Raw genomic sequence first — 14,315 nt, 5'->3', positions numbered from 1 at the left:
CTGTACTATGCATCAGATGCCCCTGAACTCTGGCCCTGTTGACAGACGGGCAGACATCAAGTTGGTCACAGATACTTAACTCATTCGGGTTCGCAGATACTGTAAATGGAGTTTTAATTCTTCTCCTAAACTAATATAAAAACCAAGATTAGGAGAAGAGAAGAACCTGAAGTAAGGCCTCAAAATGGGTCATTTTGCAAAGGAAAGGTTACCTGCCTCCATGTATGCTGTCTCCCTTTCTTAGTCAAATCCATCCTTCCAGTGTCTAGCTAACAGCTAACCATAGAATTGAACCCAACTGCCTTTGATTTCTGAAATAAGTGCTGTCCCCTTAATGTCTCATAACAGCACAGGAAGGTTTGTAAGACTGTCCCAGCAACAATTTAAAGCAATTCTAGGACACCAAAAATGGAGCAAATTTGGTTAATTGGTAATATAGATCGTTCTGATGGGACAAAATAATTTAGAATTGAAAAAAAACAGATTGGTGTACTCACGATGAATTTACGTGATATGGCACACACAGGCTTCTGGTTCTGAATACTTCATGCTCGGTGGGTTTTGGAGATTGTCGTGACCCTGAACCTAGCTGGAGGCTTTGGGGCCTTGAAAGGACAAGACTTAATATTTCAGGACATCCTTAACTTGGTGCCCACTGTTTACTGATTTTCTTACAGAGAATGAGCAGCCATCTACTCCTGCTGCCATGCCTTCCCCACATGAACAGAGAGAAGACCCTATACACACAGGTCGCTTGTATCACATGTGAAGGCATAAGTCACAAACAAACTCCCACAGCAGTTTAGAATTGTGATTAATAGAATGATTAGTTCTTGAAAGGGGAAAAACTTAGAGATCACAATCCCTGACAAAAGCCCTCTGCAGGATCAGAAAAGGAGCCTAGTAGCCGGAAGGGAAGCTCAAGCAAGAGATCAAGCTGAAGGTAGAAGTTGTTTTTAAAAGAGAGAGAGACCACAACTCAATGGGCTGGTATCTCAGTGGCTATTCAGGAAACATCACAGAGAAAGGATCTGCTTCATGCATGAGAGTCACCGATGATTTCCCTTTAAGAAAAAAACCCATCAAAACTCCCAATAACATCATCAGCATTCAACAACATGTCTATGATTTCTTTGCCTTGCCTTTGATTGTGCACTAAATGATGCTGATAGTTAATCTGTGCAATTAATGCAAATTTCCTTGTAACCGACTAGACAGAATTGACAGGTTATCTTAAACACAGCAGGGAGTCACTCTACGATGGAACTGGTTCATCATCACCTGTGTGACAGTGACATAATTGAGATCATTCCTTTGTCTATAAATCTCATTATGTTCAACATGATATGTTGTCATACAGATTTCTTAGGGTTTTGTCCCACTGGTGGTTTCCTTGGTATGCTTACATAATTTTTGCAAGATACAATCAGTTTTGCCATGCACTCTCAGCTCCACGTCATTGTGTTCCCCTTATGTTCCAGTCCAGGCATTTTAGACCTCTTGTAACTGTTGTAAGAGTATCTCATGTTCCACCTAAATGATTTAGGATTTTATTTAGGCTGGGTTTTATCTTCCATCACTGAGTTCATTGACTTTCCTTGGGCGTAATTCCTGGGACACTGAGCCTAACTCCTCTGGGATTCCTCCAGTTATTTCTCCTTTCTTAGATAGATTACACTCTCACTATTACTGTGAGAGTGTTTCTGTAGCAAATATTCTTCTCAAGATGAGAAGAAACTTCAATATTACAATCCATTTGTTATTGTGATTTAAATACACACACAAACACACACAAGTTAATGCACATGCACTGCTGATATCTCAATTTATGGGGCCATTCTGAGGATGTCAAGATCGATATCTCTCGAGTGGTTCTCAGAAGGCCATAGGGTGACACTCTCTAGGTACTTAAGCAGGGAGGAGAAGTTGACTGCAATGTGACATGTCCCTAGGAACTATGTGTGCCTTGTCCCATAGTCAGACTGATGACTGACTATCTAGAAAACCACCATGGAACTTTTGTTTGGCAAATGATGGAGATCAAGTCAGGGTCAAAATCAGAAACCTAGATGGAGCTTCCAAGCTCCAGTGGAAGAGCAGATGGATGGAGAAAAAGAGCAAGGATGTCAGGAATATAAGGGCTTGGTCCACACTATGAGACACTGTGCCTGAACTAAGGGGATTTCAACTAATCCAGGGACCTGGGATTGAAAGAACATGGGATCAAACTGGAAGCTCTGAATGTGGCAGACATTTGGGGCAGACGGAGAAGCCAAAGATAATGGCACTTGCAATTGTCTGCATATCATACACTGGCTTTTTGTGATCATATTTTTTGTGGATGCATACCTTGCTAAATCTGGATGGATGAAGGGTGGGCTTGGACTTCCCACAGCTCAAAGTACCCTGCCCTCTATTTGGACTGGTGTTTGAGTGGAGAGGTTTATTTGAGGAGCAAGAAGAATGTGGGAGGAGGAAGAGAAGTGGAAAGTTTGATAATTATTATTATGAAGTAATGGAAAAATCAATAGAAAATAACCAATGAGGACATTGGAGCTAGGAAAAAAAAACATTCATGTGAGTTGTTGACTCAGACCAAAAATTATTTTACAGAAAAAAAAAAACACATAAAGGGGTTGAGTTACTTGGAAAATATGACTCAAGTAATTGGGTAGAAGAATGGGGTTTTTATTTTGGGTCTTCATGGGTCTGTATGAGCAGCATTTTAGGACCTGTATGCTGGATATTTCTTGGGGTTAGTAGGGAAGAAACCTGGCTAGGAGGAGTTTTATGACATAAGTAGAGCCTTGATGATGTCACAAAGCTTTGGTTGGGGGTGGCAACTCTGTTCGACATGAAGCACTAGTCTTCTGTGAAGGTGGGCTTATTATCTTCAAGGTGGCTTAGGAGGTCAGTTCAGCTCTTGGGCTCCGCAACTGTTCAACCGAATTTACAGAAGTAGGAATCTAAAGAGCCAAGATATTTTCTTTTGGTAAATATGTTTAGGAAGCAACTAGGACCTCTGTAGTCAAAGAAAGGTTTCTTTCAAATCTGCTCTGGGTCCAAAATTTATGTCGTTAACAGCTCCTATATTTGATAGCTGGGGGACGGTAATGTCGGGTATTCTCCTCACTCTATCTTTGCTAAAAATGTGCAATTCCTCAGTCCACTTAAATGGCAAAGATCCTCTTTGTCCATATGTGTTTTAAAAGATAATTATTTCTAATAGGTGCTGTTGCACAGATTAATGTTTCTTTCTTTTGGCAGTTTGACTCACAGTACTCACTTCTCTAATGAAGATACAGAATATCTTTATGTAATCAACCTGGATCTGGATCAGGAGACACAATAGAGAGAGCCAGTGGACTGGAGTGCCATGACCTTGTGCAGGTGGTTATAGATCAGCCAACTAACCAGTAGCTTGAGTGGTAAGGAGAGGAGTGGCTGTTCTTTGAATTCTTTGCCATCTGTTCAGATATTTCTTTCTCACTTTAGGTATAGGCATAGCTTCCTCTCTCATTGATATAGTAAGTCAGGAAGTAGGTTTCTCAGTAGAGGTCAATTGCATTTTGCAGCAGGAATATATCTCTGATACACATATACTGAGCTGTAGACAAGAGTTTGATAATTTTCCTATTAATTTCTTAAGAACATATTACATTATGGTATCCAAATCTACTCAGCCCTGCCTTTTTCACCTGCTCCAAAGTTATTCCTAAAAAGAGCCTTGACCTCACATCCTCACCTTCTTATCCTTGCAGGCACTTATGATGGAGGAAACCACTTTGTGTCTGATTTAAACTGAAGAGTTCTTCCTATGCAGAGATTGGCAGCTATGAAGCCCAAGCACAGAAACAGAGCCAAGAGACAGTGGAACAGGAGTGCAGTGGCCTATCTCAGAAAGTCTCCCGCCATGACGAAGATGCCTCTTAGTATGAGTTGCATGCCACATCTCCAGAAGAAGAATGGGCCATCGCTCCAGAAGCAAAAACTTAGTAAGCCTTTTGAGGCCCTGGAGAATATTGTTGGCCGCAGAATTTCTCATGGCTGGAAGGAAGCCAATGAACCAGTCACCCATTGGAAAGCCATCATTCTAGATCAACTGCCAACATATCCCTCTCTCTATTTGTTGAAATATGATGGGATTGATTGTGTCTATGGCTTGGAGCTTCATAGTGATGAAAGGATTTTAAACCTGAAGATCCTGCCTAATAATGTGCCATTTCCTCAGGTGACAGACACTCATCACTCAAACACCATAGTTGGCAGAGCAGTGAAACATACATTCATGGGCACAAATGGCTCTAAGAATGACTGGAACGGGATGGTCCTAGAAGAGGTGCCAATCATGAAGACCTGGTTTTATATTACCTACAAGAAAGATCCGGTCTTGTACATTTAACACCTCCTGGATGACTACCTGGAAGGCAACCTCCACATCATGCCAGGCTCTAAGGAAGAGTGGAGTGGCGTTGTCCCAGATGAGGTGCAGACCATAACGACCTGTTTCTACATTGTCAACGTGAATGATCCGGTCCTGTACCTTTAACACCATCATGATGATTCCATTGAAGGCAACCTCCACATCACGCCTGAATGTCCTCCAGTAGAGGTGACTTTGGAATTAGGCAGGGATTCCTTGCAGGGCAAAAGAGTGCAGTAAAACAAAAAAGATGGAACCCAAGAGATGGGTAAAATTATTTGCCAAGTTCCCAACAAACCTTCTGTGTATTTCATCAAGTTTGATAATGACTTCCATATCTATGTCTATGATTTGGTGAAGATCTGTTAAAGTGAAATTCTCAAATTTGAGGGGCAGACTTAATTCTCTCTTTGGGAATGTGTTTTCAGAGATACCTCAGGTCTTCTATGAATCCTGGTATCTTTTCCAATGGATTATTCTTTCTCAAAGAATAAAAATTTGAAAACATGTTGTGTTATTTGGTCAATGATGGATTGTGTTTGGTGGATGGGGCATCACAGAAATACATGCCTCAAAACAAAGCAGGATTTATGGTCTTTTCCCCTTGGAGAGTTAAGGACTGGGGATGCGTGGTGTGGTAAAGGACAAGATGGCTGTCAAGGAAGCAGTGGAGAGGGGACAAAAAGTTGTATGATCTCGGGGCGGTATGAAGCTTGAGGGAAAACCATGTCAAATGGAAAGATGTGACCGATATCAGTGTGAGGTATTGGGACTTAAGAGGATAAAGAGTAGATTAATCAGGAAGGGACACAAATGTATACTCAAAATCAGAGAAAATTAGGTTTCATTTGATGAATGGTTTAATTCGTACTGGCTGTAAGTCAAAGGATGTTTGATCTCCACTAGAGCATGTTGCTTAGTGAAAAGTGTCTCCGCTCAGTTGCTCTTCTCCAGTAAGTTGGACATCAAGCTACCTACTTAGTTTTGCCAGAATTCTGTCTGCCACCTACTTTGTCATGCCTGGATTCGGTATGCCTTGAACTCTCATAGGTCTTATCCATGACATCCAACCCTTGTCAGTTCATTTAAATAATTGCCCTGCCATATCTGGAAAACAGTGTTCCCTTTCATTGATCATGTTCTGTAGTACTTGGGCTATAAAACTCATGAACACACTCACCCACACACAGGATAAGCATGTACATATGATGCCCACTAGTGTGTGACATGCACACATATGATGAATGCACCGAACTCCATAATATCAGTAAAGTAGGGAATCCATGATGCTAGGTGGAGTCTGGCAAAGACCCCACACACCCATCAAACCGCCAAATACCAGTATGGTACTGATGTCTGACTCCCATCCTGTAAGGAACCTGCCATTCTGTAACTGGGCTATTTTTGGTTCCTTCATCTTCACAAACTTGGTTAAAATGTGAGAGTTGTCAAACTGGGAGTTAGGGTCCAGCATGTAGATCAGCTGTCCCAGGTCAGGTGATTTGGCTACAATTTGGGTGAGAAATTGTACCAGGGAATTCTGGTACACCCTCTCCTCTTCTTCTCCCTGGCCTCATCATCACTCTTGTGGGTGGGCCTGGAGCACAAAGAAGGTAAAATGGAATAAGCCTCCTCCTTAGTGGAAAACCTTGTCAATCCTTAATTTGACCTGACTCTCTGAGGGAATGCAGCACATTTTTTCCTACTAGGTCTCCTCATTCATTGGTTCACTCATTTTTCCAATGAATGATTGAATTCATCCATTCTTCCTTGTCTCTGTCTCTTCTTTCTTCCCTTCTTCCATTTCCCCCTTGATTGTAGAAATTTGAGCAGCAGGGCTGCATCCCCATGGGGCCGCCTTCTAAGGTTATGCTCCGAAATAACAACACAAAACTATTCATTTCAACACTGCCTGCCCCATTATTTTCAGCCTCTTAACCCATGTCTAATAATGTATGTTGCAGCAGGAGGTGCGCTTAGAAGGAAAGATTTAGCATGTCTGACCTGGTGGCTGGCTGTATCGCCATCTGCCTCAGAGTGCAGAGCTACCATTTCTGCCCATGGCAGAGGTGCATGGCATCTCTAAGCTCAATTCCTATTCCTCCCAGCATTCTCTTATGTTTATTCCACCCACCTATGTTCTAACCTTTCAGGCCAAACAGTTTCTTTATTTAATTAATCAATGACATATACTCCATCATTACTCCTATTTCTGTTTAAACAAGAACGGAATCTTTAACTTTAACATAGCAAAATTACATATAACAAAACAGTTATCAAGCAAGAATTACAGTTACAATATTTATATCTATTTTATCTTTTATCATAACAATGGAAAACTATAACTATCTCTCTATTCTTCAACTCCATCAGAAACTCCAGGCTAATACAGTATTACCTAATCAAACAAAAAGTAAGCCATTTTCAAACTCTAGAAATGACAGAGACATCTCGCTGCCTGGACAGTCACCCAAAGTTCCTCTGTACCGGTGGTGTTTCCATCCTCAGCCTACTGGCCCATAGTTTCCAGCAGACATTTCCATGAAGCAGGAAATTTCAAAGGCAGTCACTATCTGCTTGTCTTGAAGAATGTTTTGCTGACCCTTTCCTGAATCAGGAACACGAAAAGATCATCTCACCTTTAGGCAAGTTCAGTAGTCCTCTCTCTGAGTGTTTTCTGTGTACAGTTTATGCAACAATCCAGGCAAGAGCAGTTTCTTCCCCAAATGGCTATCAAACTCCATAAGGATCCTCTTTGATGCCCATCTTCTTCCTGAAGTAGATATGTGCTGCCAAGAGTAGAGTGTCTCACTGTCATGAAAAACCCTAAGGTACTAAAACATTAAATATCCTATTTTGTAGTCTAGAGAGATATGAATAATGCCTATCTAACTGAAATATATATATCTATGTAGCTAGAAAATCTAACTAACATGACTACAAACTTGACTATTATTAATGATTATCCATTAATAACCTATATACATTATATTTTTAAATTAACTACACAATCACAATACCTTAATTAAGATCAAAAATGCATATACATATAACAAATTGACCTAAAATCTCTATCAGTAAAGCAATATACTAATGCAAATATTCATATCTATATCACATCCCACTTTAAATGTAAAAGAACGTTTATAAGCCATATTTGGGAACGTGGGTGCAGGTTTTTTCTCCAAAATGCTTCCTGCTGAATGGTGGCATCATTATTGATTTATCTCAGTTGGCAGTTGTGCGAAGCAAATTTTTAAAGGTGTTCACAGCAACCTTTAGGTAGGGCGTGGTCCATCCTACCATATTAGGATAGAGGCATCCACAGACTATCACCCTCTGTGAAAACAAAATAGAAACTCCTTTCCAAAGCATCATGTCCTTAGATCCAAATTTCAAAGTCAAGGCATTTTCAAAATATCTATGTTGGATTATTTCAGCAGCTTTTATAAAGAAACATCTTTGAGCAGCTATTGCTACTGCCTCAAAATTCAAATGATTCAAAAAGAGCATAATAGCATACAATATCAAAATTCGCTGTGAATTTTCCATCTTTGTGCGCTTCAATTTAACCTCTATTTTGTTTACTTTTCCTTTTTATTTTTTGCCTTTTGAGACAGGTTCTCTGTATCTTTGACCTGGAATAACTCTGTATACCTGTCTGTCCTTGAAGTCTCAGAGATCTGCCTCTCTCTGCCTTTCAGGCTTTGGGATTAAAGGTGTATGCTACTACACATTGAACTCACAAAGATCTGTTTGTCTCTGCCTTCAAGGCACTGGGATTAAAGGCGTGTGCTACCTCACCTTGAAGGTACAGAGGTCAATCTCCTCTGCCTCCCATGTGTTGGGTTTACAGGTGTGTACTACCACACCCAACAACTCTCTTCCTTTTTTTAACTTTAAGAACTTCAAATTTTAGCCTGCACATATTTTTAACACACTGTAAATCATTTAAAAATTTTCTTTGTCTTTGAATCTCTCTTTACTCTATTTCTCCCTCTGATTTTTCTGACCACATGAGTCTTTCATTTACCAAGCAATCTCAGTAGGACTAAAGCCGTGGCTTTGCTGGCCAGATGTAGCCCATTCCTTAGCTTTCTGCCATTCCAACCTTGTGGCTGAGGTACCGAACAGAGCCGCATTCAGTGCCACAAGTCTACAGTGTTTCAAGGTCCTTGCCATCAAAGAGGCTGCAACAGACAACACTCAAGCCCTCTTTCTGTAGCTGGCCCTCCTTCCTCAAACAGTCAGAGTTTGCCCAGGCAGGATGGCCCAGAGAGCCGGCATTTTAAAACAACACAGTTCTTTTTCCTGCTACTGCTGAAAACATACAAGCATTCAGTTGGCTTTTATCAACAACATTTAACTGTTTTGTGGCAGGACCTCTTAAGGGCTGCAGGGTATTGCAGCTGAAGCTGAGTCAGCAAGCCTCTTTTAGATGAGAGCCCTTGCTTTCTTCTAGCAAGCAGAGCAGACCGAGAAATCACTGCTACCAAGAAAACATGCTTTACACTTTCCTAAGCTTTCTCAGGCTTTCAATGGATTCAGTTGTCCACAAGGCTGCAAGCCATTCTGTAGTTATTTGAGCAGCGAGGCTGTGTCCCCAGCACCATGGCCGCATGAAGGTTATGCCTGAAATAAATACACAAAATCTGTATTCTTTTAAACACTGCTGGCCCATTAGATTCAGCTTTTTAACCCATTTCTAATAATCAGTGTAGTATAACGAGGTGCACTTACCAGGAAATATTCAGCATGTCTGACATGGTGGCTGGCTGCATCGACATCTGCCTCAGAGAGCAGAGCTATGGCATCTGCCGGGGAGAGGGGAGCATGGCTTCTCTGAGCTCACTACCTCTTCCTCCCGGCATTCTATTTTGTTTACTCCACCTACCTATGTTCTAACCTATCAGCTGAAGCGGATTCTTTCTTTAATTAATCAATAAACTTCTTCTGTCACTTTATCCTTTCAACAGCTTGCCCATATAAATCTCCTATGTGTCTTCTGTGGTATAATCTTTCATTTGTAAAGAACTTGCACTCTCAGGGGAGGATTTTTCTGACATCTCTGTGGATGGAGATCATATGAGGAAGATCAGATGAGCAACCATGACAACTCTAATGCTGTAGAGTTAGGTGGACCAGAGATTGATGGCTGACATCCCTGTACTATGCATCAGATGCCCCTGAACTCTGACCCTGTTGAAAGACAGGCAGACATCAAGTTGGTCACACATACTTAACTCATTCGGGTTCACAGATACTGTAAATGGAGTTTTAATTCTTCTCCTAAACTAATAAAAAAACCAAGATTAGGAGAAGAGGAAGGCCTGAAGTAAGGCCTCAAAATGGTTCATTTTGCAAAGGAAAGGTTACCTGCCTCCATGTATGCTCTCTCCCTTTCTTAGTCAAATCCATCCTTCCAGTGTCTAGCTAACAGCTAACCATAGGATTGAACCCAACTGCCTTTGATTTCTGAAATAAGTGCTGTCCCCTTAAGGTCTCATAACAGCACAGGAAGGTTTGTAAGACTGTCCCAGCAACAATTTAAAGCAATTCTAGGACACCAAAGATGCAGCAAATTTGGTTAATTGGTAATATAGATCGTTCTGATGGGACAAAATAATTTAGAATTGAAAAAAAACAGATTGGTGTACTCACGATGAATTTACGTGATATGGCACACACAGGCTTCTGGTTCTGAATACTTCATGCTCGGTGGGTTTTGGAGATTGTCATGACCCTGAAACTAGCTGGAGGCTTTGGGGCCTTGAAAGGACAAGACTTAATATTTCAGGACATCCTTGTACTTTGTCCCCACTGTTTACTGATTTACTTACAGAGAATGAGCAGCCATCTACTCCTGCTGCCATGCCTTCCCCACATGAAGAGAGAGAAGACCCTATACACACAGGTCGCTTGTATCACATGTGAAGGCATAAGTCACAAACAAACTCCCACAGCAGTTTAGAATTGTGATTAATAGAATGATTAGTTCTTAAAAGGGGAAAAACTTAGAGATCACAATCCCTGACAAAAGCCCTCTGCAGGATCAGAAAAGGAGCCTAGTAGCCGGAAGGGAAGCTCAAGCAAGAGATCAAGCTGAAGGTAGAAGTAGCTTTTTAAAAGAGAGAGAGACCACAACTCAATGGACTGGTTTATCAGTGGCTATTCAGGAAACATCACAGAGAAAGGATTTGCTTCATGCATGAGAGTCACCGATGATTTCCCATTAAGAAAAAATCCCATCAAAACTCCCAATAACATCATCAGCATTCAACAACATGTCTATGATTTCTTTGCCTTGCCTTTGATTGTGCAGTAAATGATGCTGATAGTTAATCTGTGCAATTAATGCAAATTTCCTTGTAACTGACTAGATAGAATTGAAAGGTTATCTTAAACACAGCAGGGAGTCACTCTACGATGGAACTGTTCATCATCACCTGTGTGACAGTGACATAATTAAGATCTTTCCTTTGTCTATAAATCTCATTATGTTCAACATGATATGTTGTCATACAGATTTCTTAGGGTTTTGTCCCACTGGTGGTTTCCTTGGTATGCTTACGTAATTTTTGCCAGATCCAATCAGTTTTGCCATGCACTCTCAGCTCCACGTCATTGTGTTCCCCTTATGTTCCAGTCCAGGCGTTTTAGACCTCTTGTAACTGTTGTAAGTGTATCTCATGTTCCACCTAAATGATTTAGGGTTTTATTTAGGCTGGGTTTTATCTTCCATCACTGAGTTCATTGACTTTCCTTGGGCGTAATTCCTGGGACACTGAGCCTAACTCCTGGAAGATTTCTCCAGTTATTTCTCCTTGCTGAGAGAGTTTACACTCTCACTATTACTGTGAGAGTGTTTCTGTAGCAAATATTCTTCTCAAGATTAGAAGAAACTTCAATATTACAATCCATTTGTTATTGTGATTTAAATACACACACACAAACACACACAAGTTAATGCATATACACTGATGATATCTCAATTTATGGGGCCATTCTGGGGATGTCAAGATCGATATCTCTCGATTGGTTCTCAGAAGGCCATAGGGTGACACTCTCTAGGTACTTAAGCAGGGAGGAGAAGTTGAACGCACTGTGACATGTCCCTAGGAACTATGTGTGCCTTGTCCCATAGTCAGACTGATGACTGACTTTCTTGAAAACCATCATGGAACTTTTGTTTGGCAAATGATGGAGATCAAGTCAGGGTCAAAATCAGAAACCTAGATGGAGCTTCCAAGCTCCAGTGGAAGAGCAGATGGATGGAGAAAAAGAGCAAGGATGTCAGGAATATAAGGGCTTGGTCCACACTATGAGACTCTGTGCCTGAACTAAGGGGATTTCAACTAATCCAGTGACCTGGGAATGAAAGAACATGGGATCTAACTGGAAACTCTGAATGTGGCTGACAATTGGGGCAGACGGAGAAGCCAAAGATAATGGCACTTGCAATTATCTGCATATCATACACTGGCTTTTTGTGATCATATTTTTTGTGGATGCATACCTTGCTAAATCTGGATGGATGAAGGGTGGGCTTGGACTTCCCACAGCTCAAAGAACCCTGCCCTCTATTTGGACTGGTGTTTGAGTGGAGAGGTTTATTTGCGGAGCAAGAAGAATGTGGGAGGAGGAAGAGAAGTGGAAAGTTTGATAATTATTATTATGAAGTAATGGAAAAATCAATAGAAAATAACCAATGAGGACATTGGAGCTAGGAAAAAAAAAACATTCATGTGAGTTGTTGACTCAGACCAAAAATTATTTTACAGAAAAAACAAACACATAAAGGGGTTGAGTTACTTGGAAAATATGACTCAAGTAATTGGGAAGAAGATTGGGGTTTTTATTTTGGGTCTTCATGGGGCTGTATGAGCAGCATTTTAGGACCTGTATGCTGGATATTTCTGGGGGTTAGTAGGGAAGAAACCTGGCTAGGAGGAGTTTTATGACATAAGTAGAGCCTTGATGATGTCACAAAGCTTTGGTTGGGGGTGGAAACTCTGTTCCACATGAAGCACTGGTCTTCTGTGAAGGTGGGCTTACTATGTTCACGGTGGCTGAGGAGGTCAGTTCAGCTCTTGGGCTCCACAACTGTTCAACCGAATTTCCAGAAGTTGGAATCTAGAGAGCCAAGATATTTTCTTTTGGTAAATATGTTTAGGAAGCAACTAGGACCTCTGTAGTCAAAGAAAGGTTTCTTTCAAATCTGCTCTGGGTCCAAAATTTATGTCGTTAACAGCTCGTATATTTGATAGCTGGGGACGGTTAATGTCAGGTATTCTCCCCACTCTATCTTTGCTAAAAATGTCCAATTCCTCAGTCCACTTAAATGGCAAAGATCCTCTTTGTCCATATGTGTTTTAAAAGATAATTATTTCTAATAGGTGCTGTTGCACAAATTAATGTTTCTTTCTTTTGGCAGTTTGACTCACAGTACTCACTTCTCTAATGAAGATACAGAATATCTTTATGTAATCAACCTGGATCTGGATCAGGAGACATAATAGAGAGAGCCAGTGGACTGGAGTGTCATGACCTTGGGCAGGTGGTTATAGATCAGCCAACTAACCAGTAGCTTGAGTGATAAGGAGAGGAGTGGCTGTTCTTTGAATTCTTTGCCATCTGTTCAGATATTTCTTTCTCACTTTAGGTATAGGCATAGCTTCCTCTCTCATTGATATAGTAACTCAGGAAGTAGGTTTCTCAGTAGAGGTCAATTGCATTTTGCAGCAGGATTATGTTTCAGATACACAAATACTGAGCTGTAGACAAGAGTTTGATATTTTTCCTATTAATTTCTTAAGAACATATTCCATTTAGGTATCCAAATCTATTCAGCCCTGCCTTTTTCACCTGCTCCAAAGTTATTCCTAAAAAGAGCCTTGACCTCACATCCTCACCTTCTTATCCTTGCAGGCACTTATGATGGAGGAAACCACTTGGTGTCTGATTTAAACTGAAGAGTTCTTCCTATGCAGAGATTGACAGCTATGAAGCCCAAGCACAGAAACAGAGCCTAGAGACAGTGGAACAGGAGTGCTGTGGCCTATCTCAGAAAGTCTCCCGCCATGATGAAGATGCCTCTTAATATGAGTTGTATGCCACATCTCCAGAAGAAGAATGGGCCATCGCTCCAGAAGCAAAAACTTAGTAAGCCTTTTGAGGCCCTGGAGAATATTGTTGGCCGCAGAATTTCTCATGGCTGGAAGGAAGCCAATGAACCAGTCACCCATTGGAAAGCCATCATTCTAGATCAACTGCCAACATATCCCTCTCTCTATTTGTTGAAATATGATGGGATTGATTGTGTCTATGGCTTGGAGCTTCATAGTGATGAAAGGATTTTAAACCTGAAGATCCTGCCTAATAATGTGCCATTTCCTCAGGTGACAGACACCCATCTCTCAAACACCATAGTTGGCAGAGCAGTGAAACATACATTCATGGGCACAAATGGCTCTAAGAATGACTGGAACGGGATGGTCCTAGAAGAGGTGCCAATCATGAAGACCTGGTTTTATATTACCTACAAGAAAGATCCGGTCTTGTCCATTTACCACCTCCTGGATGACTACCTGCAAGGCAACCTCCACATCATGCCAGGCTCTAAGGAAGAGTGGAGTGGCGTGGTCCCAGATGAGGTGCAGACCATAACGACCTGTTTCTACATTGTCAACGAGAATGATCCGATCCTGTACCTTTACCACCATCATGATGATTCCATTGAAGGCAACCTCCACATCACGCCTGAATGTCCTCCAGTAGAGGTGACTTTGGAATTAGGCAGGGATTCCTTGGAGGGCAAAAGAGTGCAGTACAACAAAAAAGATGGAACCCAAGAGATACGTAAAATTATCTGCCAAGTTCCCAACAAACCTTC

The sequence above is a fragment of the Microtus pennsylvanicus genome, chromosome Y (genome assembly GCF_037038515.1).
Source record: "Microtus pennsylvanicus isolate mMicPen1 chromosome Y, mMicPen1.hap1, whole genome shotgun sequence".
Lineage (NCBI taxonomy): Eukaryota > Metazoa > Chordata > Mammalia > Rodentia > Cricetidae > Microtus > Microtus pennsylvanicus.
Note: the sequence above shows the minus strand (reverse complement) of the source record.